Below are 14,047 nucleotides of genomic sequence, written 5' to 3'. Positions count from 1 at the left end.
ATACCTCTAACTAGTAAGCCATCTCTTTAACATCTGGGACCATTCTCTCTTTTGGGGACAGTGTTTAAGACAAGGTCTCATTGTGTAGCTCTGGCTTCCTAGAACTCACTCTGTAGACCAGGCTGGCTTTGAACTCAGAGATCCACATCCCTCTGCCTCCTGGATGTTGGGATTAAAGGTGTGTATCACTGTGCCCAGTTAGGTACCATTTTCTTGCCCGCCAATAGCTATGATTGGGTGAGTGGCTCCGGACGTACCTAGATAAACAGGAGGGCCCTAGTGGGGACTGATGGGACCTGTAATAACTGGTCATTCCCTGCCATAGCTCCATCCCCTAGCAAAGAACTTGACTCTGACCAGGAGCTCAGAAATCTCTGGAAGACGGGAATGAAGAACCATGAGACAGCAACCACATGAGCACTAATGGTGTCAGCAAGACCTTCACCACCATCTTCCCTTCTGAATTCCTGTAGTCCAGGAGCCTGGGCTTTGCGTGGCAAAAGTGAACCATTTCCTTCTTTCCTGGTGCCAAAGTGTAGAAGTCAGATCTGTAGACATTCAGGAAATTTGTCTCATTTCGTTAAGGCTCCATGCAGCAGGTCATGGTTGAAGTGCAGCTGCAGGGAAGGGCACACTAGCTGTGGGGACAGTAAGCAGCTACAAGCAGCACAGGATGGTGGGCCACCTGCCTTGTGTGGGAGCCATAGGCAGAACCTGTGCTTGTAAAGCTTCCCTGGGTCCTTCTTCCTTGGTGAAGCCCAGTGCACATGGCTGCCTGTGCCTGAGGGTGGAGCCAGGGTAGGCTGAGTCAGCAGACTGACAGTATTCCTCTGGCAGTGGCTTGCCAAAAATCGCCCTTCTACTCCTAGGAAGAATCAAGGAGTGGCTAGGTCTATCCTGAGGTCTTCTCCAGGTCCCCAGTGACACAGTCTGAGGGTGAGCTGAGGGACTGCTGGGAATGGAGTAGCCTGCAGTGTTTAGATGTGAAGACAAGGACCTAATCTTTCAAAACACCTCAGACATTGCTCTAAAGGCTTTGGGCTGCCTCTTAGCTAGGTTTAGGGATACTGTGTCCCTCTGCAAGCTCACTTCCCCCTACCCTGTCTCTCTGTCTCTGTCTTGCGCCCCTTCCCCCCAAAATGCCTGGTTGGCACCTCAAGAAAGCCTAGGAAGTTCCAACAAAGAGTTAACCTGCCCCTAGTGGTATCCCACCAGACCCTCTGAACCAGCCTTCTGTGCTTCCCCTGTGTGTACCCTCAGGACTGCCACTCACTCGCACTTGCTGCCTCTGCCTTGTACACAAAGGCTGCCTTGTTTCTGGCCGAGCTGGAGTCACATGTTTTCACTCTTAACCAGAGCTTTAAAACGAAACAGCCACCCTCTCTGGCCCCAGATGACCCTGTTTACGTCTGTGGAGCCAATTCCAAACAGCTACAGTAGCGAAAACTGCTTTCTAGGGGGACCTCTTGACTGTCTGTGTAGAGAGAACAAATCTTCACTTTGTATAAAGGAAGGACTTTAAGGAGTTTAGGGAAATGCCTTAGAGGGGAAAATACTAGGAAGCCAGCAGCTGGCCACAACTTCTCTATTTTCTAAAGTATCTCTTACAGGAGACCCCAGGGGCCAAAGAGAAGGCTTGCAAGAAACAAAAGGATGAGTAGAGTTTTAAGGGCTAAGAAGCAGAACCTTCCCAGTATTCCTAGTAAGATCCTATTTTGTTTAACCCTTGAAGAAAGTTCTTTCTTTCTTTCTTTCTCTCTCTCTCTTTTTCTTTCTTTCTTTCTTTTTTAAGAAAAACAAGTTTTTGTTTTGTTTTGGTATGTGTGTGAATGTGTATGAGTGTGTATGAATGTGACTGTGTGTATGTGTGTGAATGTGTGTGTGTGAATGTGTATGAATATGTGTGTATGTGTATGTATGTGTGAATGTGTGTATGTGTGTGAATATGTATGAATGTGTGTGTATGTGTGTGTGAATGTGTATGAGTGTATGTGTGAATGTGTGTGTGAATGTGTGTGTGTGTGTGTGTGTGTACACGTACACAGTGAGTTAATGAGCCATGCTCTTTGTTTGGTGTTACTAAGAGGAGGAAAGAAAATTTTCTTTCCTGGTGTAGGGGAATGACCTGCTAAACTGTGGAGACTTCTAGAAATGTGTCAGGTCTGGTTGAGAAGGACCTGTTTTATTTTGTTTTTGTGTTTGTACCCTAAAGATTCCTTTCTTTCTCTTTGTGAGTAGTGACCTGTGCTCACTGTGAAGGAAGCTAAGTTTCCTATGATTGTTCTGATTCTGATCAAAGTGGTAGAAGTTGAAGGAGAAACACCAGAGCCCAGGAGTGCTGGTAACACTAGAGTTCCAGGTGAGGTGTCACTCATGAACCACACACACACCAGGAAGAACCGACACTTGCTGTCTTCTGTGTATCCCGAGAAAACAGTGGGCCACAAATATGGAGCCAGAAGGTGGCTCCATGTCCTAGGGTCTGGAGAACTTCTTCAGGCAAGGAATAGCAAGTGACTTTCCTTCCCGTGATGATGCAGAGAAAGCAGGCGACTCCCTTCCGAAGGACCCTGCTGCTGCATCTGGTCTTAGCAGAAGAGTCTGCAGCAGCTGAGCAGTGTACACGCACACAGGAGGAAAACGCCACAGCAAGACTTGCTCTCCCTGGCCTTGGGCATCTCTCAGAAAGTTGCATTACTGCACTTGTGCAAAGGTAAGTAGAGAGGGAAATGCAGCCCAGAGGTGAAAGAGTAAACAGGATGGCAGGAGTCATGGTGATTCTGGCGGAGACAATGGCGCTCACTCAACACCGTGAAATCTAAGCAGAAGTGAAGTTGTCACCTTTGAACTAAGGCAGAGAGCAATTATAGGCTGTGCTGTACTCATCTTCCTGTTCCTGTGACTCAAAGGGCCTCTTCTTCTAGGAGTGTGCTCACAAAATGGGGTAGCCTCTGCCACCATTTTTTTTTTTTCATGTGAAACAGAGCCTCTGGCCAAACAATGTATAGCCAAGAGAAAACTAACCTCCTCGTATTTGTGTGTGTCCTTTGGAATGCAATGTACCCTGTCCCATCTGACTGACACATTCATGAAGGGACTGTGGGTTGTCCCCTGCTCTCCAATCCCCCCTCCCCCACCTCCATTTGTTTTTAGGGCCTTGCTTTGTAGCTGGCTTGGAATTTGGTTTATAGACCAGGCTGGCCTTAATCAAGCTCACAGAGATCCACTGGCTCTACCTCCTAAGTTCTGGGATTAAAGGTGTGCACCAGCACGTCTGGTTTCTTCATGCAGTCTTACTACAGAGCCCAGCCTGGGCTGATTCTCAGTCTTCCTGCCTTACTCACCCTAGTGCTGGATCCCAGACATGAACCACTGTGCTTGTCTTCTGTGAGTACTTGAAACTGCTGTTTTAAACGATGATGTCTGGGTATGGTGGTAAACTGCCACAATCCCAGCCACTTGGAAGGTTTAGGTGGGAGGAACAGGGGGTTCAAGGCCAGCCTAGAGTGAAAGACCTGTTCCTTACAAGTAGGTAAGCAAGCAAAAGCATAAGGGGATCTTGGCAATTTAGTTATGCATCAAAAGGTTCCTTAAGGAAGAAAAAGGACCACATTACACTCTGATTAAAATTAATAAAATATACACATCTTTAATACAAAATGTTTGTACAAATGGTCAGCGTCCGTACACCTTAAACACAAGACTTACTGGTCAATTTCTCTCTTTGTCTTGTCTTGTATCGTTTCCTCCCTTCCTTCCCCTCCCCTCTCCTCCCCCGTGAACCCCCAGCCCAGGCTGATCTTGAAGTCACCTTCTAGTCAAGGATGCTCTTGAACTTGTACCTCCTGCCTCCATTTCCCAAAGTTCTGGGATTAGAGATGTGTGTCTCCATATTCAGTTTGTGATCTCGCAGCTTTGTGCCTTCTAAGCAAACACTTTACCAACTGAGCCAGTCTCTCTGTCTGTCTCTCTGTCGTCTGTCTCTCTCTTTCTCAGTTTCTGTTCTTCCTAATTTTTGGGCTACTGTGCAATCTCATAAATTTACTCTCTGTCTTCAGCTGACCACTTCCCGGCTGAGAAGCCCTATGCAAACTTCATTGTAATTATAGCTACTTAGCCTTTTAAATCCATTCGATTATTTGTTCTCTCTCTCTCTCTCTCTCTCTCTCTCTCTCTCTCTCTCTGTGTGTGTGTGTTTATCATGCATGTCTATCACAATGTGCATTGCCTGTTGCCTGAGGAGGCAAGAAGTCTTCACATCCTTCACATCCCCTGGAGCTGGAGTCCCAGATGGCTGTGAGCCACCATGTGGGTTCTGGGAACAGAACTTCTTTCTCTGGAAGAGCAGTCAGTGAGTTGTGACTTCAACCGCTGAGCCATCTCTCCACCTTAAGATATTTGGGTTTTATTCATTGATCTTATGATTTGCCAATATTTGTACTTATGATTACATCTCCTTTCTTCCTTCTGTAGGTCTATAGCCCAGACTGGCTGCAAACTCACTAAGAATCCAACAATTACCTTGAACTTTAGATCCTCCCGAATGCTGGGATTCTAGAATCCATACAGTATGATTTATGAAATACTGAAGATCAAATTCAGGGCATTGTGCATGCTAGGCAAGCATTCTACCAACTGGGCTCCATCCCTAGATCAATCGATCATTCATTCATTCTCTCTTTTGAGACAGAGTTTCACTGTGTGATTTTGATTGGCCTAGAATTTTTTTTTTTTTCAGAACAGAGGTAGGGGAAGTGAGAGATTTGCCTTACCTCCTGAGTGCTGGGGTTAGAAGCATACTTCACCATGCCCAGCGTCTGATTAATTCTTTAGAAAATACTCCTAAGCTCGATGTCTGGATAATAATTTTAAGGACTACTAAATGTTAGAATAAATAAAGCTTCTATGAACACAAGAGTTCATTCCTCACTCACGTCTGTTTAACGTCTGTGGCCTACAGCCTTCCCGTGGTTGTTCAAGGACTCAAGCCACATCTAGCTTATTGTGCTGTCACCATCAGCAAGTTCTTGTAAAAGCCACTAAGTGTGGAAAACACAGGGTAGAGACCGCACACCAGGCTTCTCAGCTTAGAAGGAATGGGAGCCACTCTTCCATCAGGGAGGGAGGGCTGGTTACAGAGGGCAGCACTTTCCTCCAGGAAAACTGAAGACTACAGCTACTGGCCAGGTAGCCAGTTCCCAGTACACTTATTGCGTGGGTTTTTTCTGGAAAGAATGAATAAATGTCTACTCACCACCGATAGGGAATCACGGACAGACCAACGTGACAATTCTACCCAAGTCTTGCCTGATGAACCAATGAGTTTATGGGGCTCACTTTCAGGAACATGCATTACTTACAGGAAGAATGGGTACCCACAAACAGCTGTGTCGTCACAAAGTCTCATCCCAGCGTGGGTGATGACTTCCCCATAGCCACATAGATGGCTCGCCCCCCTAGCCTTCCACTTTCCATATTCTCTAGGAACCTCCAAGATCACATGAAGCTGGGGGAGAGCAATGTGAAGCTTGGAGGAGGGGCAGCTAGAATCTCAGGTGAGCATCTAATGACTCTCTCTCTCCCTGTCTTCCAGTTAACAAGCCTGAAATTGAGCATGGCTTGTGGGTAATCAGTTGCTCTTGATTAGGATGATAATGGCAGACACGCTCTGAGGGGAGCGTCCCTCGGGACCTGTGTGCTGTGAAAGGCCACTGGATTATAGACAGCTGTTATCTCCGGTCACAGTGGTATGGGTTTCTCAAGAGCCATTGATTTGCCTGTCTCCAGGTTGTCTTTTGTTACATCCGTAGCACCTTTTCCTGTTATTTCCAGTATATGATGGTCCTACCTCAAATGCAAAGTGGAGCGCAGTACTATGACCTGAAACGTTTTTATTTTGCTCGTGAAGAATGAAAGGATGCCATACCGTTATATAGTGCACACTTCCTTATTTTCTAAAAGAATGAGGAATATGTGCATGCTTAATTGGGATTTTCTTCTGTTAATTGTCTCTTGGTATTTTGCTCTTTTTTGTTGGGGACAGGGAGGGACAAGGTCTTAATATGTAACCTAGGATAGCCCTTCATTTGCAATCCTTTCACCTCAGCCTCCTGAATATTGATATTTCAAGTATTTTGTTTACTACCGTGCCCACAAGTATTTAATTTCTTAGCTTAGGGTGCTAGTATTTATTGTCTATTTATAAGTCATTTATAAATTGTTATTTGTTCTATAATCTCATCTATGTGAGTTCCAAGATTTTTAATATACTCAAATCACTCATACCTTTTCTTTATGACTTCTGTTTTATGCTTCTAAATTGTTTTGTATAAAAATATGGAAGTGGGGGCTAGAGAGATGGTTTCGTGGTTACGAACATTGGCTGCTTTTGCAGAGGACCTGGGAATGATTCTCAGCACCCACATGGTGGCTCACAACTGCCTCTGTATCTTCCGTTCCAAGGGATCCAACACCCTCTTCTGACCTCTGGAGACACTAGACATACATGTTGTGCACAGATATATATGCAGGCAACGCAACATATCCATAAAATAAGAATAAATAAATCTTTAGAAAAAAGAAAGACAGAAATTCAAATGGGGGGGCATCATTCTGTGGTAGAGAATGGTTCAGGATGTGTGAGGCCCTGGGTTCGATTCCGAGCACTGATCAACAGTGACAGCAAAAATTTAAATGTTTACCTATAAAAGCTTCTAGGTCCCCCCTTCCCCCATTCTAGGACAAGGTTTCTCTGTGTAGCCTTGGCCATCCTGGAACTTACTCTGTAGACCAGGCTGGCCTCTGCCTTCAGAGTGGTGGAATTAAAGCTGTGCCTCAGCAGTGCCTGGCTAAGCTTCTATTTCTTTCTTTTTTTTTTTTTTTTTTGGTTCTTTTTATCGGAGCTGGGGATTGACCCAGGGCCTTGCGCTTCCTAGGCAAGTGCTCTACCACTGAGCTAAATCCCCAACCCCTAAACTTCTATTTCTTTAAAGTGCTTTGCTTCTGCTGGGTTTGGAGACATCTGCCTGTGAGCCCAGCACACTTGCAGGAGGCCAAGGCTAAAGAATCTCTTAGCTTAGGCTAGCCTGGGCTACCGAATGACAGAAGACCTTGTCTCAAAAAGCAAGCAAGCAAATGAAGAGACATTGCTACCCCTTCAGTCATTTATTCAAACTTTTACTCAGAACCCTCCCCTTCTTTGATGATGGAAATTCCCCATCCTCCCTCCTCTTCTCTGTTGGGGCATGGGAAGTCTTTTTGCTGACTCATTTGTCCTCTGCCCCACAATCCAGAACCCCTTTCTCTGAAGTTCACATAAATACTCTCGTGTTTTCTGAGTCTTGTCCACAAGGTTCACCCTTGTGGCTTCTCTAAGAACCAGCCCCCTTGCTTCTCGGAATATAGATCAGAGTGTGTCCTAGGACTCACTGTTCACCTGATCTCCTGGCCTGCCTATCTATTTAGAGCCATCTCTGGAGAGGGTGGGCTTCTCTGGAAAGGGTGAACTTGGAGCTCTGTTTCTCCCCGGGCATGGAAAACAGTTGCCCCAGAAGGGTACAGGGAGGGTGAACAGCAGGGCCTCCTCTCCATCCACAGGTCATCTTTAGTGGAGGAAGGAGACGGAGGGAGGGCAAGGGTGGCAGTGAGCACTCACTGAGCCAGCATGGATCCTTGAGCACTGTGTAGGTTTTCTAGGGGTAGTTAGAATGGATCCAGTCCGGTTAATGCCTTAGAGAACCAGGCTCTCCCCATCAGAGAGTTGTGGTCTTGACTGACAGCAAGAAACGACAACATTCTCAGGTCTGAGACCCCTTCTGAGAGGCCTAGGATCAAAAAGATTTTCCCTGTGAATGGGCTCAGTAGTTAAACTTCCTCAGAAAGCCAGCTGTGGGACACATTCTCATGGCATGGGTGGCCAGGAAGTGCAACCTGGGGAAGCAAGTTCTTGAACAATCCATGAACTTTTCCCGGGTTGGTGGCTATGGGTGTTGTGAAGTTAGTGCCCAGAAGCTGTCTCTCCCTCCCAAAAGCCCGCTCCAGATGACCCCTCTGCTCTCAGGATGCTCCTGTGACCTGCTAGGGGGAAGGGGAAGGGGAAAGGGAAAGGAAAGGGTATTTTCCTCGAGAGATCAGGGCAGGGGACCAGCAGGGAAAGCTGCCTGTCTGGAGAGGAAACTAGAGGGGAGACTGAAACTCTTTGAACTTCTCCCAGGAGCTGACGGGAAAGTTGCACAAACACCATCAGGCTCAGCCAGGATGTGAAGGGAGCAGCCAGGATGAAGTAGCTCCTTTGAAGGCTTCCCACCCGCCCGGCCTTAGGGCTGAGGAGGGAGGAATAACCCTCCCCATCACCTGACAGCCACTGGAAGCAGGCTGCTCTGTGGTTGAGTAAGAAGCAGAAGCTGTGGGTTAGCACCAACAGGGGAGGCAGGTGGAGCTGCAGGAGGGCCAGGGCAGCCATGGCCCAGAGGACTGGAGATCCGCTATGGCCTTAGGCAGAGCTATGAGCTGAGCCAGCTACCTGTCCTGTGGGACACAGAGCCAAGGGAACATGTTTAGGCTCCTTGTTTAAAAAAAGAAAAAAGAAAAAAGGATGGCTTGTAGGCTGGTGTTAATTAAACCAAGCCCAGAACCCTTCTGAGCATGGGGCCCTGAGGAACTAACTGTACTGGGGTGGAGTGAGGGGCTGAACAGAGAGGAGAGGCCTGTGTGAAGGGAAGGTGAGTCTGGACTGCATGGGAAGGGGTGGGAAGGGCTCCCTGAGGAGTTCTTTCTAACTTTCCGACAGGACTTCACATCTCTGAAACCATATAACGAAGGTGACAATTTTATGGGCCAAGTTATACGTAGCACATTTTATGTTCCTAAGCGGCCTAAGTGCTTTTTGTAGGTCCTTCAAGGACACTAAAAAGTAAGTGTTGGGGGTGGAGTGATAGAAAGCTTGAGCCCTTGCTGCTGCTCCTACATAGGATGTAGGTTCGGTTCCTGACACCCATGTCAGGGGTCTCACAACCAACTGTAACTCTAGCTCCAGTGGCATACTGTGATTGTTTTGGCCTCTGAGGGCACCTGTACGCGCGCGCGCACACACACACACACACACACACACACGCACGCACGCACGCACGCACGCACGCACACACACACACACACACACACACACATTAAAATGAAAATAAATCACTAAAAAGTTTATCCCTCAGTTTGGCATGGCGGCTCCTGGTTGTAATCTCATCAAGAAGCTTAGGTAGGATTATTGCCTGGAACTGGCCTACAGTGTCTCAAAACCAAAACAAAGAAAGAAGGAAAGAAGAGAGGAGTAGGAGAGTTGGCTCACTGGTAAATGGTTTCCATGAAAGCACCAGGACCTGAGTTCAGATTCCCCAGAATCTGTCTGCATGAAAAGCTGGGCATAGAGAGCCTCTGTGTGCCAGGACTCCCGGCTGAGGGTGTGGGAGTGGCCAAGGCAGGCAGACCTGGAAGCTCGGAAGCTCCATAGACAGCTAGCCCAGTCAAATCAAAGAGTTTCAGGTTCAGTGAGAGCGCTCCCAAAGCAGAAGCAGGCGGATCTCTGTGAGTTCAAGGCCAGCCTAGTCTACAGCGTGAGTTCCCGGGCTACACAGAGAAACCATGTCTCAAAGAGCTAAAACAAAACAAAACAAAACAACAACAACAAAAACTCACCCCTATCCCCACTGCACCCTCACCCACCAAAAACCATAGAGGTGGAAGTGACTCAGAGGTTAAGAGTGCTTGCTGCATTTGCAGAGGACCAGGGTTCAGTCCCAAGCTCCCTGCATTGTTTTCTGTTTTGAGACCATCACTCCAGGCTTCATTTGCTGGGTCACACATTCTCCTATCCACCTGCCCCCCCTCAAGCTCAGAGCTCCCCTCAGGTGTCAAGTCAGTCATGTTTCAAACTTCCTCTGGAAACCAGAGCTCACAAAAGGAGGGGAAGGTGAGGGAAATATAGGATGAAGAGTTCTGAAGCCTGCGGGAGTAGCACCTGTGCTCTCCCTCCAAGACTATAGATCTCCTCAGAATGAGAAGTCAACTTCCGATGGACACACTATTGCTGGTTGGCCCTAACGAGGCCACGGGCTGACATCATCTAAGTCAAGAAGGCCTATTTCCCAGCATGCTCCACTGTCCACTGGACAGCTTCACAGAGCCCAGCTCCCTGCGCCTCAGGGTGAAACTGCTGCGGTAGATAGAATACTAGTTCTCCTACAGGCCTTTCTGGGCACAGGAAAAGAAACCCTTTCAGCTGGCAGACTCCAGCCAAGCTCTGTCCCCACTGCTGGAGGACATGACCTGTTTCATACACCCAACCTTCAATCCCCCTAGTCTGTGAGGCCCAGATCAGCCTGTGACAGAAGAGACCTGATCAAGAACAGACTTGGGAAGGATCAAAAATCAGGGCCCAGGGTGTATGCGTGTGTAGGGGCAACTGGTAATTCCACCCCACCTGCAGTGCTGGTGGAGGTGGGAGCCCAGCCAGCGGGTGACAGTGAGCGCCCAGGGGAGGCCTCGTGCCCTCTCTGTGAGGGTGACTGAATCTGCCAGCTGTGGGGCTTGTCCGTGCCAAGTCTGCCCTGGCTCCGTCTAGTCGTAATCGATGCTGGCGCCAGGCCAGGCCCCCTGCCAGCTCCGGTCACACTCGGCTAGCGCGAGAGGCCCAGCCCATTAACTCCTAGCCAAGGCCCATTGTCTGGGTCCCTGCCCGGTGGTTTATTTACTCCAGGCTGGACGGGAGGTGGCGGCCAGTGGGCGGGAGAGGATGGGGTGGCAGGGAAGGCCGGAGTGGGGCAGCCTTCAGAGCCCCAGGGCAGGGGCTGCTGTTGGGGCTTTTGTTGTGATTTTAGAGGCTTTGAAAGATTGCTGGTAGAAGCAGACGCACTTCCAAGCCCACCTCAGGGGTCTTCTCAGAGGTGCAGGCTCTGCAGACTATAGACCTTACACCCCACCCACGACCTGTACACACCACTCAACCTCAAAGCCCCTTGAAGTTTTTTTTACTTGTTTTTTTAACCTCGAACATCCTCTTTAGCTTTTTAAGTTGGCATTTAAATCTTTTTATCCCAAGGTCATCTTTTCCAGCGTCTTAGGAACGAACACATGCCTTTATTATACAGAATAGTCAAGAAATTTTAGAGGAAAATTATTAGTGACATTGTACAATTAAAATTTAACATCTTTCTTTTTTCTTTTCTGTTTTGTTTCAATTTTTCATTGCATCTACTTACTTATGTGTATGGTGTGAGTGGCTTGTGTCCTGGAAGGTAAGAGGACAGCTTTGATCCTCCCCTTTCCTCTTGTGGGTCCTGGGGATCAAACTCAGGATGTTAGCTTTGGCAGTAGACACCCTTCACGGTTGGAGCTGTTCACCTGGCTTGATTTCTCACTCATTTGTTTGTTTTGTTTGAGACAGAGTCTCACTCCCTAGCTGAGGCTACCCTGGAACTCATTATATATAGCCCAGGCTAGCCTCTAACTCACTTGTGGCCAGCCTCCTGCCACAAGTGCTGGGATTATAGTGTGAACTAGTGGATTTCTTTTAAATAGCCATTGCCGGCTAAATATCGCAGCCTTCTTTCTTCCCCAGAAGTTTGACACTGAATAAAAATGCGGACATGACCACTTTCCTATGTATAATTAAGGAGAAAGATTTTATTGTGGACACGTTGGAGAGAACAGCCAGAAGCATCTGCAAGAGTCCAGACTGACCATGGCCTACAGGTTAGACTGGGCCATGGGGGCATAGGGGTGGGGCGGAAAGGGGGCCTGGGCTAAGAGAGGAACCAAGAGGCCAAGAGAAGGCATAGTCAAAATGGCTGGGTTTTATAGGAAAAGAAAAACTGGGAGAAGGGAAGGGAAGCTCAGAGGCTGGAGATGGTTAGGGTAGAGAAGTGTGAAGAGAGCATCTGTAACGAATGCTTGCAATGCTGAGACCTGGCAGCCAGTGTCTGCTTTGATATGTAACACACACCACTCGATGTCCATTTAAAAGTTATAGTGGAACAAACTAACCTTTTTATTTATCTTTTGGAGACAAGATCTTACTGTGTAGTACAGGCTGGCCTCAAACTGAAGATCTTCCTGCTTCAACCTCCCAACTAATCCCTATTATTTATTTATATATTGAAGACAGGATTTCTCTGTGTAGCCCTGGATATCCTGGAACTTGCTCTGTTAAGAGAGAGTTTCCTGAGTCCAGCCATCTCAGGAACCGAGTTCCACCTTGCTGGCAGGATCAAAACTGAGTTCACGTTCCCAGGCCCCAGAATCCAGGTCCTGGCCTGCTTCTTCATGTTTGTCCATTAACCAAGACAGGATGCAAAGAAGGAAGATGCCGCTATCCCGTTATCTAGACTAAGGCACACAGCCCATAACTGTGCTGCCTGTCTTGACTTATTGACTCCATGCAGCTTGCCTCTCCTTTGGTCCCTTATCACCCTAAATTCCAGACTAGAGTCCAGGAGGGGGCCTGACGGCAGCAGCTGAATCAAGGACCCTGAAACCAGGTGACCCGGATAACCAGAGACCAATGTTAACTTCCATGCTTAACCCCTGATGTCAAAATATGATCGGTCAATGCAACAGCCCTCCTCACTCCCCCTCATTTTTTGTTCCCATCCTATAAAAATGTTGTACAGTCTCCCTTAGGGAACGAGGTTCAGATCCTAAACTGGCTGCCTCCCAGGGCACTCAGAAAATAAAGCTTTCATTTGAAGCTTCTGTATCTGGAGTGAGTTTTTTTGACTTCCACCTCGAACCCAACGGCTCTGTAGACCAGGCTGGCCTTGAACTCAGAGATCTGCCTGCCTCTGCCTCCTGAGGGCCGGGACTAAAGGGATGCAAGATCATTTGTGGGTGTGCTGTTTGTTTAGTTTAATAAAAAATATGAAAGTTTAATTCTATTTTTAACTATGTGCATATGTGGAGGGTGTGTGTGCGTGTCCAGGAATGTACATGTGTGAGGGCAGGTGCCCTTAGAGTCCAAAAGAGGGCATCTGATCCTCTGCAGTTGGACTTACAGGCAGTTATAAGCTGCCAGGTATGAGTAGCAGGAAGCAAACTTGAGTCTTGTGCAACTGCAGTGATATTTAACTCTTTATACCCCGCACCAACCCCGGGTGGACTTAAACTCCTGATTCTCTTGCCCGCACCTTCCGTGTGTCAGTCCAAAACTTTAACACTTTTCTTTCTTTTTTTCTTCCTTTCTTTCTTTCTTTTTTTTTTTTTTTTTTTTTTTTTTTTGATTTTTGGAGATAGGATTTCTCTGTGTAGCCCTGGCAACTTTCTCTGTCTACCAGGCTGGCCTCGAACTCACAGAGATTACCTACCTGCCTCTGCTCTCAAGTGCTGGAATTAAAGGTGTGCTCCACCACCTCCTGGCCACTTTAACACTTTTTAAAAAGCTCTAAATGAGGGGCTGGGGATTTAGCTCAGTGGTAGAGCGCTTGCCTAGGAAGCACAAGGCCCTGGGTTCGGTCCCCAGCTCTGAAAAAAAGAACCCCACCCCCAAAGAAGCTCTAAATGTTAGAAATCTTTATCCTTACGATTTCAGCTAATGTAATAGTTACTGTTTAATTGATCAGAATAGCATTGCTCATAACATTTGATAAATATTAAGAGTAAAAAAGTAAATTTTTGTTAGCAATGTTTCTCTTTTTTAAAAAGGATTACTTTTTGTGTGTGTTCGTGTGCTTCCGTACGCACTGCAGTGCACGTGGACTTGTGTGGATCAGAGGACAACTTATTGACGTCACTTCTCTCCTTCTTCTGTGGCTGCTGGGGACAGAGCTCTGGTTGTCAGGCTTGGCAGGAAGCGATTTCCCCCGCCGAGTCAGACTTGCCTGCCCAGAAATGGATTCCCTAATGAGATGATTGGGCATTTTTTGTTCCTAATTGGTGCATGCTGTATAACGATGATAATGGCTTATCGCTTGACTGACTGATAGATTTCAACATCGGTTTCCATTCTCCTTGTGAATTACAGACCGGCCCCCTTTATAAGGGCTCATTATGTGGCTCAGGCTGACCA

The 14,047-nt window shown here is 47.4% G+C and overlaps 1 long non-coding RNA gene across 2 annotated transcripts; it reads left to right on the top strand.

Moving 5' to 3' along the window:
• Positions 1-1,421: 1,421 nt before the first annotated feature.
• LOC120101638 (uncharacterized) lies at positions 1,422-12,738 on the top strand. Of its 2 annotated transcripts, none has more exons than XR_005502383.2 (3): positions 1,422-5,555; positions 11,606-11,739; positions 12,152-12,738. It is a non-coding gene; the product is annotated as an uncharacterized LOC120101638 (long non-coding RNA). The 2 variants fall into 2 exon arrangements; XR_005502382.2 differs by having other exon boundaries at positions 1,428-5,555; positions 12,148-12,738.
• Positions 12,739-14,047: the final 1,309 nt, after the last annotated feature.

This window comes from Rattus norvegicus, chromosome 3, assembly GCF_036323735.1.
Source record: "Rattus norvegicus strain BN/NHsdMcwi chromosome 3, GRCr8, whole genome shotgun sequence".
Lineage (NCBI taxonomy): Eukaryota > Metazoa > Chordata > Mammalia > Rodentia > Muridae > Rattus > Rattus norvegicus.
This window is presented reverse-complemented; position numbering and strand designations above follow the sequence as displayed.